At 37.4% G+C, this 13,332-nt stretch overlaps 1 protein-coding gene across 6 annotated transcripts in view; it reads left to right on the top strand.

Moving 5' to 3' along the window:
• LOC128259802 (protein tincar) overlaps positions 1-13,332 on the top strand; it is a 60,955-nt gene that overhangs the window by 22,482 nt on the left and 25,141 nt on the right. For 5 of the 6 annotated variants that reach the window (XM_052992585.1, XM_052992429.1, XM_052992667.1 and 2 more), the window contains one exon: positions 2,188-2,272. The gene's annotated coding sequence lies outside the window, so the exon portion shown is untranslated. Of the gene's footprint in view, positions 1-2,187; positions 2,277-13,332 lie in introns of all 6 variants that reach the window. The other variant, XM_052992504.1, reaches the window with a different exon arrangement.

Genomic DNA, 13,332 nt, shown 5'->3' with positions numbered 1-13,332 from the left:
AACTTTTTGGCTGGCATCCTAATAGATTTTGAGGATGCCATAGCTTTATGTTTGTGTTTTGTATTTAATTGATATCCAAAATTCATGCGGGAATGGTAAATATTCGCTAAGGGAGCTATTAAACACAAATATTAACATTTAAAAATTATAATGGCGTGTCTCAAATAAAATATGTAGATGAAAATTATTTTTTAGAAAGTAAGCAACATTTAAATAACCAGCTTAAATATTTAAAATAAAAATACTTTTAAATAGTAGACAATAAATTGTCCTCCATATTTTGATTAACTTGTGCAGACATTTTCCAACTAGAATAGACTTTAATTTCATCTCCAAAAGTCTGCCTTTATTTTGTAAACCAAGGCTAGGTTTTTAGCTGTACAAGATTGCTCAGGAAATCCAAGCACCAACATCGCCATCAGCTTTAGGTCAGTCTTTAATACTTTCGTGGGAGATTTATTAAATTAAAGGTAATATTTATTATGCTGAGGAAACGCCATTCCCCGGATTTGCCTTCGAAGCGAAACAAATTGGTTTGGCGTGTGGAAAGTTTTCCGGAAAAGAGAACTTTCACATTTGCGGTGTGGTATAGGATGTGCTGGTGGTTCGAGTGTGACAGACCTCTGAGGTGGCAATATTTGACAATGTTTGCGGCCGATTTGTCGTTCAAAACGCCCGACATTTTGCGGCCTGAATGCCAAAGGACACCTGCGGCCACGGTTTCGATTTACCGTTTGATTTTCGGCAGGCCGCAAAAAAAACAACACTCTTCAAAGGCAGCCCACGTCATTTGCATAAGGCTAAGGAATCCCACTTTGCCAAACGTCAGCCAGCTGACCTTGTCTACTTTTATTTTTTGTTAACAACGATCACGGCATTGCTTACACAAAGAACAAAAACTGGCATATTTGAAAAATATAAACAAATATAAATAGGTATAAAAACATTATTTGTATAATAATAATAAAAAGAATTAAAATTTGTTTTACCTTTGGGAAGTTAATTAATTGACATAATTACAGTGTTTAATTCACCATTGAATAGATAAATTTAGTTATTGTCTTTTATAATATTTCAGATTGCATTTAGACACCTTTAAATTTATTAAATTAACGCCAACAAATTGGTTCTACATAAATTAAATAACCAAATTTTATTTGAATCAATACTAGCCAATTGCATTTTAATACCTTTAAATAAACGCCAAAAAATTACATATGATATTAATTATTTAACAAACTCCGTTGGTCCAGGCCTTTGTCATTTTTATTGTTTTTAAAAAATGTAAGAAACAATAACGATATGTTTTTTTTTTTTGTGCACCCTTTTCCCCTTTTTTTTTCCTCCGTCAAGCGTCAGCCACCGTTTTATGTATTTTTAAAATATCAAAAAACAGCCAAGGAAAAAATGGAAAAGAAATTTGCGAAAAGTGGAAGCACATTTCTCAACTGTCATCAGTTTAAGCTGATGAAATTGCTGACAGACACCATCGCCCCTCTCTTGTCCGTGCCCGTTATTCGTGCTTGGTTCATTTGCCATCATCGTCAATAATACGACATAAGTATACTTCGAAGTAATGTTCCTTTACCGAAGTTCTTCCCTTTTCATCTCGGGACGCCCGCTGTGGCTTTGCTGATTTCATAATGTCTTCTGGTGGTTTTTCTATTTTTTGATTTAGTGCCAGATATTGTTTTGTCCTTCCTCTCTCTCTGTTTTCGTCTGCGAAATAGCTGAATATTTTTATTTGTATTATTTTACCACTTTCTGTTTCTGTTTATATTGGCTCTACTGACTATTATGCTATTTTTGATACTCAATAAAGTTAATAAAAACAGAAAATGGTGTTTTTAAATAACAATTTTGGCCTAAGAGTTTTTTGAGAAAAGCAAAATATGACCAGAACAAAAGTATATAAAGTGGAATTTATTGTGATTTCACAGCTATTTTTTCTTTTAAACAAATTTAACACATTTTAAGCATATATGTTTATTAACCCAAGACTTAATAGTTCAGTTCGTAACTAAGCCACAGGCCAAATAAATGTAGCCTATCAGCCAGGACAATCTATAAAAGGGGCGACTTTTTGGCTTTATTGCTTAACCGTGCATTTGATTCATCGATTTCGTGTGGCCGTCATAAATCAATTTATTTATATTTCCATTTCGGTTGTTTTATTTTTTTTTACAGCATCGACCATAACCAATTGGATTCAACCAAACGGAACCTACTTTGAGGCAAAAATGCGTTACGGTTCCGCCAATTAATATCGATGGTAAGTTGATATTTATTCCTGAAAAGATTTTTTGTAATGCTTTTTCTATAAAATGCATTTTTGAATGCAATTTCGTTGACCATAAACTCAATTAAGTCTATACGGTGCATAAATATTTCCAAATATGCAGTTTAATGAAATTTATTTAGGCATATACAAATTTATTTTAACATGTACTTGTGTATATCAGGAACATTTTTTGGAAATGTGTTGTAAAGAGCCGCTATTTAATCGATAAAAGAGCAATAAAACTTGCCCAATCCTGCACATTTTTCCTTGTTTTACTTGTTTCTTTTTTTTTTGGAATACTCAAGCTTGCTCTATTTTTAATGCAGTTTGTTGAACTTTTCCCGTGGAATTTGTATTACTAATGCGAACGGCAAACAAAGATGAGTTGGGGAAAAGCGTAGGGAAAAAATTGTAATGGCAAGCCAATGAGTCGAATGATTCGGGCAATTGCAATTCCAAAGGAGCAAAACTGCTCGCTTTCCTCGGCAGCTGGCCCAGATATCCTTCGGTTTGAGGCGAAAAGATGTCCGTAATAATTCACTTCTGGCCAGGGGGAACCAGGAAAAAAGGATTAAATATGCAGCACAAGTCGAGACCAGGAAGACTCTTAGTCACACGGAAAGAGCACGAGAAAACAGCAGCTGAAAAGTTTAGTTTAAGTGTAAGAGCAACAACAACATCGACGACGACAGCCAGAAGAACTTGGCTTAAATGCGCTCATGTGCAAAAATGCCATTGTTTTGGATTTGGTCGTAAACAAAGCGGTGAAGCGAAGGCAAAAAATTTCCTTTTCCCTTTTCGCAAGACCAAAGAAAAACTAGGCGAAAAAAAAAGGAGGTGCGGGAAAGGTTTGAACTTCTCCCCGTTCACTTCTCCCCGTTCAAGTTGTAGGAAAAATGAAAACGGAAGCCTCTGACTAGTACTGCAAATAAGTGTAAAAGGTTGGTCAAACTTTGAGACTTGCTTAATTCCCTGGAAGAATCTTCTTAAAGGATTAGAAAAGTGTCTTTCATAGAATTGAAAAGTCACTAAATTGTTGACCATTTTGTTATAAGGCAATTTTCTATTCAATTTGTACGGTTTTTTTTTTTTAATTTATAGAAAACTCTTAGGAACCCATTACAGAAAGTTTTACAAAAGTATTTAAATATTTTTTGGTGACTTCTTAAAATTCTAAGAACTATTTTACAAATTTGTTCTAATTTTTCGTTTTTGAAGCACCTATGAATTCAAATTTTCCCGAAATGTTGAGACTGTGTTTTCTTTATGTTTTTTAAAAGGGTATGAACAAGTAACAATAGAAACAGCAACTGCAACAATGCCAGTTCAACACTGTAAAACTCTTACTACACACACTCACACACAGATAGACTTTCAAACAGGAAAGGAGTTAAGGTATGGGTGTGAGCCAAGAATCCCTTTTAGTTCCATTTCTACTTGAGGAGTGGGTGAAAAGTGCTATTGGGTTTTTGGGTTCTTCCTTTTGCTTTTGCTTTCAACGTGCGTAGTTTTCAAAAGTGAAAAAGGGGAAAATGGGACTGTGGGGCGGCAGACTGTGCCACAAATGGCGTCACATGCTAAAAACCCAAATAGCAACGGCAGCTACCGCAACAACAGAAACAACATTGTTGAAAATGTTTGCTTGCAATCTCACTGCAAAAACTTTTGAAATGATACAAAAAAAAGCTAGACGACGTTGGTGGAGGAGATGAAGATCTCTCGAGTGACTACAAGTCATAAAGTACACAACACAACAGGGCAAACACGGAAAGGACGCAGACATCCAAGTCCTTCTCGTACAGTCGACTTCACAAAACGTCCCCCAAAAATGTTCGTGTGTCGTCGCTCGTTGTTCGTTTCTCGGTTCTAGTTTTCTAGTTAAATTGCAGTCACATTCTTGGCATATGTCACCACTCCATATGCAATTACAGGACTGTAGGCAAACAGTTACATTAAAAACATTTTAACCAAAATTCAATTTATTCCCTTTCCCTTCCCAAAACTCAACAAAGACGAACAAAGCCGTCCATTAATAATTCTGAATGGCCACCAACAAATTGACCATCCAAAGAAAGCCCTCTCCTTGCCCATGTGAGCTTTTCCAGAAGTGGCAGAAAACAGCAACAGTTCCGTAAAAATGGCTTATAAATTATTATGGCACAAAAGAAGTAAAAGAATTTGTTCGCTCACTTTCGCAGCGAAGCCGAGTTTATAAATTGCCCATAAAAACCAGAAGCGGTAAAGAAAATTCGGTGGTTTGGAGGAGCGACAAAAAAACTTTGCGACAAATTGTCGAAAAAAAGCTGCACTAAAATATGGGACAGACTCGCCGGTTGCCCATTTAAATTTGGGGGATTATGGAAAATGTTTTTAAACCGTAAATTTATGGTGTGTTCTTTTAAGTCATTTATTCAACAAATTTAAATAAATATTTGATATTTTTCTTATTTTATAAAGCTTAATAAGTCATTTCGTGATTCCCATTGATGCTATATGAGTTAGTCGCCCGATTTCAACAAAATGAATTCAGTAATTCTGAAATATTTAACCATTACTATATCTTAAAAAACATAAAAAAAAAGAAAAACAGCGAATACATGATGTGTAATTCATAAAGGTAGCTTCAAAACTGAGAGACTAAGACAGATTTGTGTAGAGACGGACAGACGGACAGACGGACATACAGACGGTCATTTAAAAAATGCTGAATATCTCCTTTTAGTACTGTCGCAACTACCCTAAAACCTGTTATTAAGTGGGCATTCAACAATGTTGTAAAAGCTTAAGCCAACAATTGGTTGGCCAGTTTATTTGTATAAAATAGATTCTGTCTAAATATTTATGCTTTTAGTTTGGAGCTCACTTCGCAGATCACTGGTATTTTCCCTTTTCCACTCCGTTTGCCATTTGTTTGGCTTTCATTTTGGCAAATTGATTTGTCCATTTAGATGAAATCATACTGTGTACATTCCGCATGGATTCTTTGTTTATATAGATGGTTACAATAACAGTTCCATTAAGTTGATTAATTGTCAATCAGCAAGGATATTTGCTTTTCGTTGGGTTTAAACCATGCCGCAAGGCATTGCCTGCGGTCTGATTTAAAAATATACCGCTTTTGTTTTTCTTCGTCTCACTTCTTGTCTCTCCCTCATCTGGTTTTCCTTCGTCATGTGGCAGCTGCCTTCGCATTGCAAATAAATATTTTATGGCATTTTGGATGCGCCGCCGCCGTCCCGCTTCATCCAGGTTACAAATACAATATGGCCGCCGCCATTTTGGCATCCACTATTTCGCCATTTTTACCATTCCGCCATATTTCATTTCCGCTCGTTCCTTCTACGTGTTTGTTGTTTTTGCTCCTACTGCCTTTTTTTGCTTGCTGCTGCCATGGCGCATTTTGTGAAAAGTCAATTATTTATGCATGTCACGTTATTTTTCGGCAAAAGAGAACAAAAAAAAAACGGATAGAAAGAAAAGAAACCCCACCGAACCAAACCAAACAATCATGATTTGGGTAGCACAAAAACAAATGGCAAAAAAATGAAGAAATTTGCGCTAAAATGGCCAAAAATTCAAATGTCACCGCCAGCAGCAACCGCATTTCCCTCTTCCTAATTTAACCCCCAATTTTTCCACCTTTCTCTCAACATTTCTTCATAGCCTTTCCACCATCAACATTTTCACATTTGTTAGGTGGCAAGCTGATTATTAGATTTGTTCTTGGCTGTGTGTGTTTGGAAAGAAGGAGCGAAAACAGAAAAAAGCACAATGGTAGCGGCAGCAGGATCATGACAACACATGCCATTGAAGGCAATTGAATTGTAATTTAATAGAATGAAAAATTACACCTTTCGGTGATTTTATTTTTCATTTCATTATGTCAGCACAATGCTGGTAAGTATAAGTACGTAAGAAAAGAATCCCTTGATCGCAGAAAAAATGTGACATATTTGAGTGATTTAAAACCAATTATTTTTTATTTTAATGTATATAACAATTTTATCTATTTAATCATTATAATTTTAAATAATACTTATGTTAATTATATTAGAATGCCTCAAAAATGTTCTCTCAAAATTGTAACAAAAACCCAAATAAAATGTGTATAATCCTTTTAATCCTTTTATATTTCTGTGGTTATTAATGTCACAAATTTGCCCCAAAGCGTATGGCAGGCAAAGAATGTCGTCAGCAACTCAGGAGTAAGATAGAACAACTCATTGCAGATTCTAAAACCAGCCTTTTAACAATCTATCCATTAATCACGGTCGGCCGTTATATTAAAACTTGACAGCCACCAGACTGGACATAAAATATATGATATATGCTTTTCTGCTTCTTTAATCATAACATAAATAGGTTAAAAGCAAGCTCGTGTGTTGGCAGCAGTCAAAAAGAAATGTAATCAATTAAATTAAATTAAATTTAAATTTAATAGAGAACACAAAGCAAAAAGCGGCTGTAAAAAGATGAAGTGAAAACAAAGACCAGAATTTATCGCGAACTGTGCTCAGTGGGGCGTTAAATTGAATTGTTGTCACCACTATTTACACAGCCACGCCCTTGTTTCCCCCATTATTATGATTCACTTTTTGCCAGCTTTTGTTGTTGCGATTTTTTGTGCATTATCGGGCTTCTTTTCTTCTGTCATATTATTACATTATTTGCCATTTGCTTTAGACCAGCCGGCACACAAGTTTTTTTCTTCGCTTCTTCCCTTAATTTCCCGTCATCCGCCGTTTTTTCCGATTCGCTCCCATTGTCCCCGGCCACGGGGCGTATGCGTATTGTAATCAAGTCATAAATTTGCCCGACTGCGAATTGGTCTAAAGCGTTGCCAGGCATTTTCCTGGCCCACAAGCAGCTGTAAACTGCTTTTCAGGCCGCACGTGCCAACCAACCATCCAGCCAGAGAGAGCCATTCAGACACATAAAGATTTATCTTCTGGGTGGGCCACTCTTTTTGCCTCGTTTTCGGTTTTCAATAAGAAAGGATTAAGTTGAGTAGGAAAACTACAAACGACAGTCGAGCTTGCCGCCTCCTTCGCAACCCATGAAAGCCAATAAAAAGCAAAGATCGCATATCTATAAACCCACTTTTATAGAGGCCGGTCTTTTCAGCCCCATTTTTTGGCGATAAGTGTTATTTTCAACTGCCAGCTGTGATTCTAAACCTCTCCCCAAGCTCCCCCCCAAAAAAAAGAAAGAAGAAAGTTTCATGTTACCAGGAGTTGTGCCTCCCCAACTTTTCTTAGCCTGCTTTTTATCCACTTTCTGCTGGAAGCTCACATTTCACCAGTGTGCGTGGTTGTCACTTCTAAATTTTCTTATCTCAACATTAAATTTGTCTGCTCGAATTTGGAAATCTTTAACTTTCGACCAAAGAAAGTTAAATGTAATAAACTTCAAAAAAAAAAAAAAAAACAGGGGGTAAAAGGGAATGACAGAAAGAGTCAAGCCCAGCGGCAAAAAAACAAGGAAAATATTTGAAAAATGTTCCTTCTGTTTGCTGGGAGTTTCCCTTTTTGCGTGGGCGGGGAAACAAATTATGAACAGCTTGCGCCATATGAGAGGAACGCCCACTTAACTCCCCGAAACCTAAACGTTTGCGGCACTTGACTTTGCCACCCTCCTTCCTTTTTGAGTCCACTTTTTGTAGGTTCGGTATTTGGAGCTCTGGCTTCATTTAATTTTCATAAGGCCAAATGGAAATTTCATTCTTCATTCTTCAAGTGGCTTTCGACCTGCAATTTAACCAACCAAATAACCAAAAGTGGCTAAAGAATCAAAGGGAATTTGAGTTGACTTTTTGCGCAATTTGATGTTGCAGCTTGAGAGGAGCAGTAAAAATTATGTGGCCATCAGGCTTATATTAAAAATACAAGTACTTGAAGTGTGAATAAAATGAAAATAAGTAATGATTTATTATTTAATTGATTTTGTATTATTTGTCAAATATCTTCAAAGTATAAAGTTGGGAATACTTACTAGCAAGTTTTGCTTCGTGTTTTTTTCTCATCACGAATATTCTGGGTTTCCTTACTTTTCAATACACCTAATAATATGTAAAACTAATTTGAAGTTGCGGGAAGTCGGTCCTTTGGTGTTTAGCCCCCCCCCCCCCCCTTCTTATCCGCTCGAGTTTTGTGCAAATTCCTTTTAGAATTTCAATTAAACTTTGCGTCACTTTGTCGCAGAGCTTCCATCGCTGCCAGCAGCTGTCAAGGGCGCCGCCTAATGGAGCTGCCCAGGCGGAGGGGGTGGGGAAGTGGAGGGAAAAATCGTTGGGAAAACGGGGGAGGAGGCGGAGTTTGCCGCGTTAGCTGTCAACATTTGTTAAACACAAAATTTCAGTTTAGCATTTTACGCTTGACGCTTTGACTAACGGTTGGGAAGAAGTGCATCAGAGAGAGAGGCAGTACACAGGAATGATAAAGGGAGGTATAGTAAAAAAGAGAAATAGAGAGGAAGTCGCCCTAAATGAATAATGCATTTTTATCCTCAATTTGGCCAACTTCGGTTATGCTCGTTTTTTTTGGCCGTTGTGCGCTGGCAAAAGTTTTATTTTTCCAGCCACTAACAAAGTCAGAAACTTAAGCTAACCTCCTTTGGTACTTACACCGCTACTCCACCTTTTTTCCCTAACTTAATTGCGACCAGCATTGGGTTTTGGTTTTCCTTGAAGAGCAGAAGAGTCGTTACTCGATTGCAATGCAAATTGTCTAGGGTTTTCTTTTGTCTTTTCTCTAACTTCGTTTTCTGCTCATCTTATCTTGACCTATCCGCTCCTATCTTTCTTATGGGCCAAGTGGAGTGCCAAACAACTTCATTCATTCATATGCATAAAATGCAATCAAATGGGGGAAGTATAACAGCTTTGGCCTGTGTCTTTTGCTTGGCAAATCCTTGCTGGGTAGAAAAATATTTTCCATTTTTAATAATCGTAGCTTATGGAACGTTATAGACTTTCACTGTGTTTGTGGGTAGATAAAGATGCCGGAAAGGGACACACTCACTTGCGCAAACACACAGGGCTTAAAGCATTCTAGGAATACATTTTTGTAATTTTGTTTGTTGTTGTCAGCAGTTTTTATGAGTTTTCTTCAGGCATGAACTTCCACAATTCCCAATAAGTACCAAGTCACCGCCCACCCACTCTTTCACCTCATTTTTTTCTTTCGTTCTGTGCCCCCTTTTCTGCATGATCAAGCTTTATGGCAAAATATTTCCTGTGCAACGGCAGTGTCGAATTTGAAAGGGTATATACTCTTGATTTGTTAAGATGAGAAAATATACACATAGATATGTAATTCTAATAAAGTTCTCAGCTTAGATCTGTAAAATTGGAAAACTAAAGAATAACGATATTAATATAAGTATGATTAAATTAATATAATTTCAATTTTAGGCCCATGCATCTTAATATTTAAAATTTAAATTTTGCAGAAAAGTAACAACACATGTATGCTCAAAAATACTAATGATTTCTTACCTTGACTTTGCTGACTTACGCCGAACAATCTTTACTATTAGGAAATGTCAGTTAAGCCAGATTTCCGATAGGCAATTTCCCTTCGTTCACTTGCCGATTTCCATTTGAAATCGAATTTCAGAGAGTGCATTGAGGCTTCGTAAAGTCATAGTGAGCCATTTTTAGTGTCCGTGTTTGAGTTGCTAAGGCGTTTCCCTGCCAATCCTCCATATTGCGCCACCAACTGCTCCTCTTGAGCTGCATCCTTGCAGCGAGTTTTATGCAAATATGCGCAAATGTGTTCATTGCTTGAAAGTTTTCGCAGCCCCTTTGGGAAAGCCCCTCGTTTTCCAGCCAGCTGTCTTTGTGTGTCGGTTGTGGGTCCTGCTTGTGGCATTCTCGTGTCATAATCTCTGACAACTATCGGAATTCATGTGGCAGCCAGCTGAACTCACTCCCTCCCCTTTTCCTTTTACGCCCCCTCACAATCCTCTTTGCTAACCAAACGCACTTGGCATCTGCATCTGCATGCCATTTGATTTGCTGACTTGGATTCTGCACAATACTGGAAAAAAAGGTTTCTTTTAGGATTCTTTAAAAATAGAATTTTAGTTTATTGTAAAAAATATACTTTTTGTTGTGCTAAATTTTTTAAAAAATCTTTTCATTCGTATAATTTGTTCTCAGTAAATTTTGCTCTAAAGTATTTTTCAATGGGGCTGTGGTTTCATTTTTCCGCTTTGTATTTCCAGCCTCGCAACAACTTTGTTGTTCTCTCAAATGTGACCACTGCCATTTCTCATCTTTCGCAGCTCCTTCTTCGTCTGGTGCTTGGATGCCCCCTTTTAGATATTTTCTCCTCCGACCGATGACTCCTGCGGTTTTGTTATTAAGTGAAATTGAAACCTCTGGTCTCGACTTCGGCTGCCGTCTCAATTTTACTGGCATGTGCAATTTTTAATAGCTCCCACCAGCTGGAAGGTTGGGTCAGGTTGGCTTTCTGTTCGGTAAAGCTCCAGTTTGTCCTGTCACTTGGCTGGCTGATCCTTTATTGCCCTGTGGTTTTGGCCTTTAGCATGTTTTGTCTTGTCTGTTCGCTTTGGTGCGGTTTTAATTCCAGGAGCAAAATACTTTTGGCTCAAATTTCTTGACTGACGAGATCACTGTGGCTGGGCTGTGATGTTGCTTTCCTTTTGCAAATAATTGAACTTGTCATATAAATCCCGAACATTTGCCATTGTTTTTGTGCGGTCACCCCCTCTAAATTCTCTGGAAATTGCTTCAATTTATTGCTAAAATGTGCAGAATTGTAGTGAATCGAGTGTGGATAATTTATTCAATGGCTTATTGATGGCTTTAGTGAAAATGCTTGTAACAGATTTAGCAATTTAGCACACAATACAAAATCAATTAAATCTTGACCAAGTCACATCATTCTGTTTTCTATATGTCCAATGTGTGTTTGTATCGGCTTAACGTGCCGAAATGTGTTTATGAATCAATATTGCGCATACGCCCCGTTGAGCTGTGGTTTTTGTGCACACAGCACGACCGTCAAACGAACATGCCAAAGTTGATTTCAATTGCAATGCAATCATTATGAGCCACGAATTTCAACAGTTTCCATCCCTGCCTTTTCCATTTCCAGCTGGAGGCAGAATTTTCCTTTTTTTCCGCTTGGTTTTCCCTTCTGTTTGTTTACCACTCACATGAGCAGCTCATAGCCAGTTGGTCAGTCGGTTAGCTTGTGTTACATCGCTGTTGGCATATCACTACCAAAGGAGTGAGGGGAATACTGTTTTTCTTGGCGCGCTCTGACCATTTTTCCTATGGCTTAATTAAAAAACCAATTTTAGCCGCTGAAATTGAAAGGAAATAATTGTCAGGAGCAGCGATTGTGGCTCTAGGAAAAATGTTAGAGACTAAAAAGGATAGGAATAAATGGGTTACTCTTTCGCCGAGGGCTTCAAGTATTAACAGCAAAATAAACCATTGTTATTAATAACATATTAAATTGTTTTTTGAGCGGTTAAGTCTTCACAATTACGCACAACAATAAAAATATTAGCGAAGGTCTGCTTCTTTTTTCAATATCTGCAATAGAAAATCAAAGTTTTGTTAAGCATAAAAAAAATGTAAATTTAGAGACTTGAGTATTTATTCGTAAGTGTTTATATTGAAGCCCTTTAAAACGCCTTTTATAAACCAAATAGTTTATGATTTTGTAAGAACTATTGAAAGATTGTTCAGACATTTCCTGAAAATACTTCTCATGAATGTCATTTGTAAAATGTACTTTTCTCTCTTTCAAACTCTATTTTTTGCTCTTGATGACCCATGTCAAAAAATACATTTTCTGCTCAGCCTTTCGTGCAACGTTTGATGAAAGCGGCTTTCATGTTGTTTTTACTTTCTTATATTTTGTGTGCCTTTCGCCTGCTGTTTTTTTTTGCCAAGTGCGCAGTTCCAGTTTTCCTTTAACCTTTTTTCTTTCCAAATTTTTTTTTCTTTTTCTTTTTTTCTGTTCTTGTTTTGGATTTGCCACAAAAGTAGGCAACCCAGAGGAAATGTCAAAACAAAATGCCGCTTAATATGGCGTGTCCTGAGCACTCAGGCCACCTGTATAACCCAGAAGGGTGGTTTAATGGGGGTTCGGGGATGCGGAACCCATTGATGTTGTTCGAGGGATTCATCGATTTTCTTAAGCGGCAAAAGTTTTCGCTTTGAATATTTTCTGAGCCTGCCAAACTCACTCATGCAATGTGCACAACAACAAACCGCTGACTACGACGATTGCACAATAACAGGGCAACACACCCCTCCGGAGTTTTACCCTTCGAAAAATCCATTCGAATGCGATAAATTCCCCGGCATTTTTACGACCCGGGGGCAGGTACTCCCTGGGAATGCAAGCGACAAAACGTCCGAGGGGAGTGGAGTGGTGACCCAGAAGAGGGATGCCACATCCCTCATACTTCGAACCCCTCGTTTACCCCCATTTCCCGTGTAACGCAATTTAAGCGCTCTCAAAATTGGTAACATTTCAACGCGATATTTGGCTTAGCCCGTCTGCAAGTGGTGGCATGTGGCTCATTTGTTGTTGCCCTGGCTTGGGTGGTTTGGGTTTTTGGGGAGTGAATGGGCGGTGAAGTACAGTGTTCGAAAACGCGATAATTTACATGCAGACAATGTGCTCAGCATTCATTTGGTGCCATTTTATGCGATTCGCATTCTAATTTATAGAGTTTATTATGTTTTATTTTAATTTTATTTTCCCGCTGGTAGCGATTTAATTGCAGTCATAAATTTTCCCACTCCCTCGTGGCTGTTGTTTACTTTTATTTTGGTGATTTCGCGTTTCCAAGGGCGTTTATGACCTAGTTGCACAGTAACTAAAACTAAAAAAAAATTTTGATATTAATAACAGTATTTGTGTTATGTTTGGTCAAGTTTTACATAATTTGTATAGGTCCTAATACCGCGTATAATAAATCAAAATTAATTGTACCTATTTTCAGTTGAATTTTTGGTGAATTTTTCGGCTGCCCCAAAAAGTCGGCAACACATTTTAAGCTTA

This window comes from Drosophila gunungcola, chromosome 3R, assembly GCF_025200985.1.
Source record: "Drosophila gunungcola strain Sukarami chromosome 3R, Dgunungcola_SK_2, whole genome shotgun sequence".
NCBI classification, from domain to species: Eukaryota; Metazoa; Arthropoda; class Insecta; order Diptera; family Drosophilidae; genus Drosophila; species Drosophila gunungcola.
The sequence above is the reverse complement of the archived record's forward strand: the minus strand, read 5'-3'. Positions and strand labels throughout refer to the sequence as shown.